This window comes from Phasianus colchicus, chromosome 3, assembly GCF_987193195.1.
Source record: "Phasianus colchicus chromosome 3, bPhaCol1.hap1.1, whole genome shotgun sequence".
Lineage (NCBI taxonomy): Eukaryota > Metazoa > Chordata > Aves > Galliformes > Phasianidae > Phasianus > Phasianus colchicus.
Genome location: NC_143438.1, coordinates 80,974,396 through 80,986,895, shown reverse-complemented (window position 1 = coordinate 80,986,895; position 12,500 = coordinate 80,974,396). Strand labels below are relative to the sequence as shown.

Below are 12,500 nucleotides of genomic sequence, written 5' to 3'. Positions count from 1 at the left end.
TCATGACTAATTCTGACAGTACTTGGTCAGAAAAATTTCTGTTTTGGTAAATATGTGCCATTCAAACACATGAAATTAACAAAAAAAAAAATTATAATAATTTAAGTTTAAGCGTGAATATCAGAAATCATAGCTGTCATCTTTCAGCAAAGATAAATTTCAGACTCTCCCAATCCTAATTATATGCTTGTGTGTCCAATAATAGCTAAATCATCTGCTGTCTTATGAGAAAAGTTCCCAAAGTAGCTTAGATATATTTTTAGAGGCATACAAAATTAAATCAGAAGAAGGGCCTTTCTTTTTGCAATTGCCAGGAATTTTCTGATTCTTTTTAGTATATTTAATTAATAATAATGAAATAATAAAAATTAAATGGCTCATGGACCAAGGATAGGCTGCCAACTTGGATAAGAAATCACCCTCAGGAGAACCAAAAGGACAGAAGGGCACAACCTTCTATCAAAGAAGACAAGATGACTTTATTATAGCCTGTCCCCAAGCATTCAAAGGTTATGCTCCAGTTCCAAATAATATGAGGCTGGTGTGAAACTCACAAGATTGAATGAAAGGTAAGATTTATTATATTTACTACCTGATTCTTAAGCTTAGTAGGAAGGAGGTGTTTGTGTTACATTTCCAAATTTCCCAGTTAGGGTTGGACCTTGTAGCTACCTTCTATTCTTTACGAATAAAAGGAGCTGCAGGAGATGAGATTGGCACTGCATCACTTATTTTCAGAGGTAAATTTCCAGAGGTAAACCATAAAGTATTGCAAGAATGAATGAAATACTGACCAGTTGTCAGCACCACGTATACTGAAAAGTGTGAGGAATCTGACTTTGGCTTTGCAGAAATAAATAATACAAAGTGCACTTTCACAGCAAGCAGGACTGGGGGCATGAAAAGCTTCTGTCAGATTCATATTCTTATTTCCATATGAACCTTGCCCACTGCCCATACAATTACCTTTCCAAAGGTCTGTCTGAAACTTTTTACTGGTCACACAAAGTTTAGGGTAGATTGAAGAAAAATATTCTCCTTTATCAGCAAGATTTCTTTCCTGTGTGCCTTTTTCTCGAGAATTTTAACAGTCTACAAGTTTATCTGTGTCTACAAAAGTACTGTGTTCAGTTTTGGGCCCCTCACTACAATAAAGACATTGAGACCCTGGAGCATATCCAGAGAAGGGCAGTGAGGCTGTGAAGGATCTGGAATTTATGGATCTTATGGGGAGCAGCTGAGGGAACAGTGTTGTTCAGTCTGGAGAAGAGGAAGCTCAGGGAGACTTTATTGCTCTCTACAACTGCCTGAAGGGAGGTTGTGGTGAGGTGGGTATTGACGTCTTCTCTCAAGTAACAGCGATAAAACAAGAGGTAATGGCTTTAAGATGCACTAGGAGAGGTTCAAGTTAGATATTAGGAATAATTTCTTCTCAGAAAGAGTGGTGAGGCACTGGAACAGGCTGCCCAGGGAGGTGGTGGAGTCGCTGTCCCTGGAGATGTTTAGGAAATTTGTAGATGTGGCACTGAGGGACATGGTTTAGTGGGCATGGTGGGGATGGGTGGATGTTGAATTAGATGATCTTAACGGTCTTTCCAACCTAAATGATTCTGTGATTCTGTTTGTCAGAAATGGGCCAATCCCTATTTTCAGTAGTGGTTTAACCTCAAATTATTTTTGCAGAAGTGAAAGGCAGTGATGCACTGGAGTAAAAGAAGACAATTCAAGACAATTCAACTCCCTTGATAAATAGTTATTTTTACATTTCTGTAACTTTTTTTTTTTTAGAACTTATTTGTGCTGTGCTTTTCAGGGTGACTGTGTCTGTGTCCTTCATGGAGCCATGCCGATGCAATGCAATGAGAATTTTTCTGGAAGAACAGCATTTCAGAGCCCAGAAAAACACTGAGGTCCACCTGCTTGCCGGCAGCAGGGCTGAGTCCCCTCTGTCTGGCCACCACAGACAGGGTCAGGCAGAGGACAGAGCTAAGCTAAAAGGCTTATTAAAGTTTAAACAACCCAGCTGCTATGAGGAAATCTTTTATTTGTGCTGACATCTTCACTGTCAGAAGGAATGACAAAGTACTCATCACTCACTTGCTTTCCCTAGGACTGAGGGAGATGGCAAACGTCAAGGACTGTGCCGGGGAATTTCGTTAAGATGAGCCATGGGATTTGATGGTGTTACAGCAGTTGTTAAAGAACTGGTAGGGCAAGGATTGGCAGGAGGGAACTTGAAGGACACCAAAACACCTTGCATCATTACTGATGTTCCCAAGGAGCCCTTGCAAGACAAAATTTGCAGAATGTGGTGAGGAACTCCAAGTAGGGATAGGGTCAAGAAAGCCAAGGCAAAGTTTGAACTAAACTTGGCAAGTGATGCGAAGAAGAAGAAGGGCTTCTACAGGTACCTTAACCAGAAAAGGAAAGTCCAGGAGGGTGTACCCCTGCGTGACACAGACAAGCTGGTAACAAAGACAAGGAGAAGGCTGAGATACTTTACAACTGCCTTGGTCTTCTCTGATAACTGCTCACCACACAGCCCTCAAATGCTTGGTATGGTAGGAGGCAACATCCCTCCCGCTGTAAGCAAAGATCTGGTTTATGACCAGCTGAGGAACCTAAACATCATGAGTCCCAATGAGAGCATCCCAGACTCCTAAGGGAATTGGCTGATGTAGTCACCAAGCCACTCTCAATGACATTTGAAAAGTCATGACAATCAGGTGTAGTCCCTGGTGACTGGAAAAAAGGGAACATCCCATCCATTTTTAACAAGGAAAAAAAGGGTGACCCCAGGAACTACCGACCTGTCAGCCTCACCTCTATGCCAGGGAAAATCATGGAGCAGATTATCCTGGAAGCTATGCTAAGGCATATGAAAGGCAAGGAGGTGATACAGTAGAACAAGCATAGCTTCACCAGGGACAAATCCTGCTTGACCAACCTAGTGGTCTTTTATGATGCTATAACTGCTTCAATGGACAAAGGAAGAGCCACTGATGTCATCAATCTGGATTTCAGTAACACCTTCAGTGTCAATACCTAGATGGAGATCAGTGATGAGTGGAGTCCCCCAGGGATCAGTGCTGGGACCAATATTCTTTAATATCTTCATCAGTGATGTTGACAGTCAGGGCAAGTATGACCTCAGCAAATTTGCTGATGACACAAAGCTGTGGGGTGCAGTCAGCACACCAGAGGGTCGGGATGCAATCCAGAGGGACCTAGATAGGATAGAGCAGTGGGACCAAGTGAACCTCATGAGGTTCAATAAATCCAAAAGCAAGATCTTGCACCTGGATTGAGGCAACATTCACTACCAATAGAAACTGAGGGATTGAAGCATTTACCACAGCAGTGCTGAAAAAGACCAGGGGGTATTGGTGGATGGAAGCTAGACCTGAGCCAGCAATGTGCCCCCACAGTCCAGAAAGCCAAATGTATGCTGGGTTGCATCAAAAGAAGCATGGCCAGCAGGGTGAGGGAGGTGATCCTGCTCCTCTGTTCTGTGCTGGTGAGGTCTCACCTCTAGTACTGTGTCCAGATGTGAAGTACCCAGTACAGAAGAGACATAGACCAAATGGAGCACATCCAGAGGAGGGCCACAAATATGACTGAAGGGATGGAACACCTCTCCTATGAGGACAGGCTGAGAGAGCTGGGGCTGTTCAGCCTGGAGAAGAGAGGGCTCTTTAGCAGGGACTGTGGTGACAGAACAAGCAGAAATGTTTTCAAGTTTAAAGAGGGTAGAATTAGGTCAGATGGAAAGAATGAGTGTTTTACATAGAGGGTGGTGAGGGAAGGAGGTTGCCCAGAGATGTGGTTGGTCCCTTCCAATTTTAATGATTTAATGATTCTATGATTCTAAGTGCAGAATCCATTTTGGATCTGCTGAGAGAGAAGGAGCACTTCAAAAAGCAGTCAGGTCCCTAATTCTCACTGCACCCTGAGTCTCTGAGGATCATTGCCCGAATTTTCAGCACTAGCTCTTGTGAAACAGTGACACTATAAAACAGCATCAGTATTTCATATCCTCTTTGATCTTTCCCAAATTGGTTGTTTCCTTACTCTCATTTACCACTTCCTCACCGAGACGTTTCCTGAGGTTCTCAAACACATTCTGAGGTAGAAATATAAAACAGAGTGTCACCAGGACACCCTCTAGGCCATGTCTCTTCTGAATTAAACTGAGCATTTGTAAAAGAGAAATTAATCTGCCTTTCTGTGAAGGCTTAGGGTCTGAAGAGCAATTATCCTGCTTTACCCTCAGGCTTTCTCTCTTCAAGAGTCTGCAAGTCAGTAAGAACCATACCACTCGTAGCTCCAAAGTTTTGATAGGTCAAGGCAAGGATATCTAAGGTCTAATGGGAGGTTCCTTATAAAGCAAGAGAGGCTTCTCCCTCCCAGTCATCCAAAGTAGCTGGCAAAAACATGTAGCTTCAGATCCAGGTGCAGACATCATTGTAAGGCAGAGATCTTAGCTGCTTTTCTCTTGTTTTTCTCTCTTGCCCTATGGCCTTAAATCAACCAGTATTTTGCCATTACCCTGAGAAAAGTAAAGATTTCACCTGCAGATTTTTCCTCTCTGATAATGTGCAGAGAGAGTACATGGCTTGACTTCCCAGGGAACAAAAGAGAAGAGAGACTTTCCATTAAAAAAGATTCCTTTTAAAAGCTGATTTTAATCTCCTTTTGATACCCTGTCCACGCAAAGGACAAAGCAGTGACTCTGTTCAATATTGCTGGTTTAGAAGTGAAGTAACTTTTGCTAGAAGTCAGTGAATTTATGCGAGGATTTTTATAGTGATATAAGATAACATATTTGTTATTTGGGATAAAGCAGATCAGAAAAAAGTATGATTTTGGATCTGGATCTCAGACTGCAATACTTTTCTTTCTTTAATCTGCTCTTACAATAGCTAATATTTTGTATTTCATTGTAGTTACTGTATGAGTATTGTAAATGACCTTTTGTTTCTCTTCATTAAAACATGGTCTTATTTGACTGTAACATACTGAGATCAATAAATGCTTAATGTGTTAACTTCACAGACAAATTTTATGTGACATTTTGCTAAGCCAGCAAAAGGAACAGAGAACAGATTGGGATGTGCAGTTAAATTTGAAAGGTATTTCTATACAATAAACATGGAATTGTAGCACGTTTGCCAGGTTTATTAAATCATTTTCACATTAGAAAGTCTTCTAACTACCTGTTTCTGTAATTAAGACAGGGTCATCTTGCACTTCAAATACATTTTTTAACTATCAGGATCTAGTTCCTATCTGTATCATAGATTTTGTCTGTGACCTTGGAAAATGATCAGAGGGCTGGAGCACCACTCCTATGAAGAAAGGTTGAAGGAACTGGGCTTGTTTAGCTTGGAGAGAAGATTCCAGGGAGATCTCATTGTGGCCTTCCAGTACTTGAAGGGAGCGTATAAACAGGAGAATGAATGACTATTTACATGGGTTGATAGTGATGGGACAAGGGGGAATGGTCTTAAACTAAGACAGAGGGGGCATAGGTTAGATATTAGGATGAAGTTTTTCACTCAGAGGGTGGAAATGCACTGGAACAGGTTGCCCAGAGAGTTTGTGGTTGCCCCATCCCTGAGGCATTCAAGGCCAGTCTGGATGTGGCTCTGGGCAGTCTGGTCTGGTGGTTGGCCACCCTGTACATAGCAGAGGGGTTGAAACTAGATTATCTTTGAAGTCCTTTTCAACCCAGGCCGTTCTATGATTCTATGATAATCATGTACTCTCTCTGCGTCTCACTTCTCTACAAACAGAAGTAGAATAACTTTTTAGCTGTGAGAATGAGCATGTTAGCATTCATATGGCATTTACACAGAGGGTCCTTTATCTCTTGTTCTAAGATGGAGTTAATGAGAAGAATACAGAGACGCTGTCTGGATGAGCAGAAGTGAGATTAGGAAAGCCAAGGCTCTCATGGAACTCAGCTTGGTAAGGGATATGAAAAATAACAAGATAAATAAAAACAAAACAAGATACATAAAAATCATCTAATAAATACAAAGGGAGAATTAGCATGGAGAAGACTGAGGGACTCAGTGAGTTTTTTGCCTCAGTTTTCACTGGTTGTCAGGCTTCACATGTGTCTTGCATCCTTGAATCTCTAGGCAGGAGTAGGGGGAGCAAATTCGTTCCCACTTTATGAGAAGAGCAAGTCTGAAACCTCCTCATGAGACTGAACATGTACAAGTCTATGCTGACAGATGATATGCATCCCAATGTCTTGAAGGTACTGGCTGATCTGGTTGCCAAGTCACTCTCCATCATATTTGAAAAATCATGGCTGTCAGGCAAAATCCCTGGTGACTGGAGAAAAGGAAGCATCACTCCCATTTTTGAGAAAGGGAAAAAGAATGACTAGGGGAGCTACAGGCTGGTGAGCCTCTCTTCTGTGTCTGGGAAGGTCATAGAACAGATGCTCCTGAAAGATATGTTGAGGCACATGTGAGACATGGAGGTGATCCAAGAAAGCCAGCATAATTTCAAAAAAGGGAAGGTGGCATTGGCCAATCCAGTGGCCTTCTATGATGGAGTGATGGACAAGGAAGGGCAACTGATGTCATCTAATTGAACTTTTTCAAGACCATTGACATGGTCTCACATCATATCCTGATCTCTAAATTGGAGAAATATAGATTTGAAGGTTGGATTATTCAATGAATAACGAAATGGTTGGATGGTCTCAGCCAGAGGGTTGCAGTCAAGGATTCCAAGTGCAGGAGGAAGCCAGTCATGAATGGTGTCCCCCAGCAGTCTGTCTTGGGACAAGTGTCTTAACATATTTATCAATGACATAGACAGTGAGATTGAATTTGCTGATGACACCAAGCTTTCAGTTGATTCAACAGAAGGAACGGATGCAATTCAAAGAGACCTAGACAAGTTTGAAAGATGGACCCATGAAAATCTCAGGATATTCAACAAAGTCAAGCGCAAGCTATTGCACCTGAGTCTCTGAAATTCCAGATATGTGTACAAACTGAAAGAAGAACTCATTGAGAGTAGCCCTGTGAGAAGGACTTGACTATTCTGGTGAATGAAAAGCCAGCAGTGTGCACTCATGGCCCAGGAGGCCAGCTGTATCCTGGGCTGCATCAAAAGATGAGTGGCCAGAAAAGAAACGGGGGTAATTGTTCAGCTCTACTCTGCCATCATGAAGTCCTATCTGGAGTAACCGTATCTAGGTCAGAGCCCCCCAGCACAATAAAGACATAGAGCTGTTGGAGTATGTCCAGAGGCAGGCCATAAATATGATCAGAGGGCTAGAGTACCTCTCTGATGAAGAAAGGCTGAGGGAGTTGGGCTTGCTTCTCCTGGAAAAGAGTCTGGGGGCACTTCATTATTGCCTTCCAGTACTTAAAAGGCGCTTATAACCAGGAGGGAGACTGACTTTTTACATTGTCTGACAGTGATGGGGCAAGAAGGAATGGCTTTAAAGTAGAAGAAGGGAGATGAAGGCAGGAAATTTTTCACGCAGAGGGTGGTGAGGTGCTGGAACAGATTGTCCAGAGAATCTGTGGATGTCCCATCCTTGGAGGCCTGATTGGATGGAGCCCTGGGCAGCCAGATGAAGTGAGAATTGTCCCTGTCCTGGAGGGAGCTGGAAGTGGATGGTCTTTTAGGTCTCTTCCAACCCAAGACAGTCTGATTCTATGATTTTATGGTTCTGATATAGTATTCCATCAGTAGCTCATACACAGTGAATTGCTTGCTCTATTAATGTTTAGGCCTGATCCTACTTGGTGTTTAGACTGAGGCTGTTCCCAAAAAGATAGTTCTATAGATCTGAAGACCTTTGTTCACTCTGGTGCAGAGTCCCTTCTCCTCTCCAAAATACGAGGTTGGATTCTACCTTGATTCAGCTCATTTCAGAAGATGAAAGCTTTCTGGTACCCAGCATTGCCATATAGCCAGTAGTAGGACTTCATTCATGAGAGTATCAAGGCACAGCTGGAAGGGAAAGAAAACCATGTATAATTAATTTGTTGTTTTTTTCTTAAATATAAATTGAAAATTATCTGCATAATTTAGCATGCTAGGGGACATGAGTATCTGCCTCACTGCACAGCAGTTAGTTAAAATAGCCAGCAAACACATAACTTGGTTACATTTTGATCGCATCAAAGATTTCATAGTTTTCCAGAATATTCTAGGAGCCCAAAAGATTGCCATTGAAAAGATTATCAAGGAGATTTTGTATAATTATGGTGTGTTACATGTAATCACTGGGTGCATTCAGTGCTGTTTTGTGGTTCTTTGCAATTTACAGCTGTTGTGTGCTCATATCTTCCCCTTTACACAAAGTGGATTTCATGACCTTGTGTGTCTGCCACAGAACTTGTTTTATGTCAGTATGTCACAGGGTACAGAAAGGACATGAGAAAGGTGATATGCCCTTCTCTCCCTTTTCCTATAGCTGAAAAACGGCACATAAGTATTTTTTTCCTTCCTCAATGAACACATCACAGGAATCCTTTGGATAGAATCAGTAACCTGGTACACGGTGCTATGGTCCCAAACGTCCTCCACATGATAGCTCCGTGGTATGAGCCACAGCAAAACCCTGCTTTTATCATGTGCCATTGCCTATCAGTAATGATTAGCTGCAGCGATAAAGCAAATCATGTTTTGTTACTTGTTAGGTATTTAGAATCCCAGCAGCAGGAAACAAGCTGCTCTGTTCCTGTGAACAAAGTAATTAGCAACTCCTCTCCACCACAAACACCAAACCACCAGTTACTCACTGGGACAGCTGTCATCCTACTTGAGATTCTAGCAATTCACATCACCACCCTCTGAAGTGAAGTTGCCTTCCTCTTAGAGTCAGGAGAGAAAATAAAAAGAAAAGGAAAGAAAACAGAAAAGCAGGAGCCATGGTGAATCCTTGAGCTAGTCTTTGAATAAAAGCACGCAGTAAATTCCCACAAGGTAGGGGTCAGTGCTCTGAGCAGCACTGGAAATACTGAATATAAGTAACAAACTACAAAAAAAAAAAAAAAAAAGGAAAATAGGAGCCAATTTTCTCTGTTATCATAGATGAAATTTTATTTTCTATTGGAGAAATGATCTATCTTAAAACAAAGAAATAAAGATTAAATATATATATATATATTGGGCAACTAACGGGCATCATTCTTTGAATTTTGTCAATTCATCTAGAAATGAGAAATATGTTTGATATTTATTTGTTACTGATCTCTTGAATTTTTACATTAGAATCAAAACCCAATTTTGGGGGATTCGTGAAAGAAAACAGAGTGCATAGAGTTGTCCCGGGGCTCGGCTGTAGACCAGAGTACCTCAGGGGAACTCTTTAAATATGTCCTTAAAATTAAAAAGGAAAGCATTTCCACAGAGAGGTTTTTTATGTAGAAGAAAAAGGACTTGTTGAAACCATTCATATTTACAGAATGCAGTGTAATATGGAAACCAAATATTAACCAACAGACACAGTTTACCAAATCTGACCTAGGTGTTTGGTTAGCTCTAACTTGTGGCAGGGTTCTCAGAGAGATAATCCTTACCTACGTCCTTTTGTGTTTCTGGGGCTGTAACATAACAGTGACCCTGCTACATGCAGGATGTACTGATGAAAGTGCTAGTAGTATTAGTGAGAAAAGGCAAAATCCTCAGAGCAGGTACTTTCCAAAATCAGCTTTTGCCTTATAAAAGCAAACACAGCATGCGTGCTACATCAAGTGCCTTCCAGTCCCTTCAGCAAATTTGGCTCTTCCCTCATCTGAGGATAGGTTGCCTATTTAAGCTTGGAAGAACGGCGATAATGAAGCTCTGCACGCATGTTGCGTCCCCTGAGGAAGAAGTGCTGATTCACATAAGAGGATTAGAGTAACAGCTTCAGTGAATTGATGTAGGTTGCATTCATCATTGTATTAAACTTTATATTAAAGCCCGACTTTCAGCTCCCATTGAGAATTCATCACTAAAATTGGTGTTTCTTGAAAGTCTGTACTGCAAAGTGCACAACATTCATCTTAGCTTGTTATAATCATAGTGATAAGATGGATATCTCCTAAATAAGACCAAAGAAAATTGTAAAAAGACACCAAAGTTGCTACTGAGAAGATTAATTACTCCTTAATGGATGATTCTTTTGCACATAGACTTGTTTGTGATTATCATTTCAGGCTTTGCAATGCAAAAAAAGGTTTGACAGGCTGAAGCGTGGCAATGAGCAGGACAGAGGCTGGAGCATACAATGTAGGAAAAGAGGCTGAGTACTGGGTTTGTTCAGCCTGGTGAGTAGTTAACTCAAAGAGGTCTTACTGTCGCCTAAAACTACCTAATACAAAGGAAGAGAGAAGTCAGAGCCAGGCTCTTCCCAGAGATCACAGAATCACAGAATCACCAAGGTTGGAAAAGACCTATAAGATCATCCAGTCCAACCATCCACCTATCACCAATGGTTCTTGCTAAACCATATCCCTCAACACAACATCCAAACGTTCCTTGAACACCTCCAGGGTTGGTGACTCCACCACCTCCCTGGGCAGCCCATTCCAGTGCCTGAATATACAAATGAGAGCCTGAATATACAGATGAGATATACAGATGAGAGCCAATAGATACAATATGGAATTGAGGAAATTCCTGTTTGATAGAAGGAAAATTTATTTTACTGTGGTCAAATATGGGAAGTTACCACTTGAAGATGCTGTGGAACATTCTTCCCTGAAGATAACTAAAACACAACAAGTTTTAATTGCTGTAACTGGGCCTCTACTGAGCAGGAGGTTGGAGTAGTGACCTCCACAGGTGACTTCCAACATAAATTATTCTGTGAGTCTATGAATTTATGCTGATGTTCTGATTGGTTAATTCAATGACTTTTGGTTTTCACACTGAAATACTGTTTTTCAGAAATGTCAACAGAGAGGAAAATGGGAGGAAGAAGCTTCTTGCTTCCAGCTTCTACTCCACTAGGTACCACTAAGAGCTGGTACTGGCACAGACTGCCCAGGGAAGTGATGGAGTCACCATTCTTGGAGGTGGTCAATAAAGGTGGAGATGTGACACCGAAGGATGTGGTTTAGTGGTCATGGTGGGGATGGGTTGATGGTTGGATTAGATGATCCTAGAGCTCTTTTCCAACCCTAGTGGTTCTATGATTCTATGATCTGTTTGGGAATTCACAGTCCTGAGCATTACCCGGGAGATCACACTTGGGCAGAAGAAAGGGACCGAAAGTTCACCATTGATGATGGCTAAGTCCAGCATCTGGAGCATAAAAGCACTTTATGTGTCATACTCCTCAAAGGGTTTGTTTTGAGTGAAAGATTAAGGCCTTGGAAAAGTTTGTGACACACTGTGTGTTTCAGCTGCAGCTGCTGGCTCAGGACCTCAGGAGGAGCAGAGAACGTTATTACGGCCATTTGGTGGAACCATAATAAAATAAGAAGTTATAAAAACTATCCTGTGCCCAAGCCTACTTCTTCTGAAGTCTGAGGAAAATATATCAGTGAAGTAAATGGGAGCAGATAAAGCCTGAGAGCATTCTGTCCAGATTTTCCTTTAAGAACTCAGCACAACTCAGTTTTTCAGGTTAATCTCAGTGCTTCATCTCATTCCACACTGGCATGCTTGCAGCTGAAGGAAATATTTGTACAGCAGAATAATTCACAATACATCTTCTCCTAATGTATGAGCTACTTCTTATTTTATTATTTTCCTCACACTCCCCGTACACATTCACCAACCCAAATGGTGTTCGTTATGTAAGCTGTCAAGTTATCAGTGTAATGTTGTGTTAGGGATTTAGGTAGAGAAACAAATTCCCTTGGTGTTCAAGGAAGATTAGAACAGCATGTGTATGTGATGGATTTGTGGGCTGAAAACTCATTCATTTTTGCTTTGATTATGAAGGCAAGGTTGAATGTGAACTATATTAGCAGAAGTACGGAGCCGAGTCTTCAGAAACTCATGAACTTTAAAAACCTCTGCAAAACTGTATTTGGTGCAGCAGCATCCCATTAAAAATGCAATGTCCTTTTTCTCCAGTTTCTTTTTCTTCCCTTAAGCTGCCAAAATTGCTAAATATGTCAGTAATCAGCTTTTCTAACACCACTTATTTTTCTCAAAGCCAAATCATCTGGATGCCTATCCAAGAACAGTGCTCTCAGGTTCATGTGGACTTTTTAAAGCCTAGAGGATGTAAGACAAAACTCGTTTTGATGCCACAACTTGGTCTGGATAATTCTGTTGCCACAGAGGCACGGTGAAATATTCCCAGCAGAAAGATGTTCCATATTTTGGTGAGGTATTGGAACAGGCTGCCCAGGGAGGTGATGAAGTCACCGTCCGTGGAGGTATGTAAGAAATTATAGATGTGACACTGTGCAACATGGTTAGTGAGCATGGTGGGGATGGGTTGATGGATGGACTAGATGATCTTAGTTATCTTTTCCAACCTTAATTATTCTATGATTCTGATACCCTGCTGTTGG

The 12,500-nt window shown here is 41.5% G+C and overlaps 1 long non-coding RNA gene across 1 annotated transcript; it reads left to right on the top strand.

Annotated features, from left to right (window-relative positions):
- Nucleotides 1-5,881: 5,881 nt before the first annotated feature.
- LOC149918701 (uncharacterized) lies at nucleotides 5,882-11,063 on the top strand. The gene is made up of 3 exons (XR_016465651.1): nucleotides 5,882-5,970; nucleotides 10,185-10,295; nucleotides 10,918-11,063. It is a non-coding gene; the product is annotated as an uncharacterized LOC149918701 (long non-coding RNA).
- The last annotated feature ends 1,437 nt before the right edge of the window (nucleotides 11,064-12,500 follow it).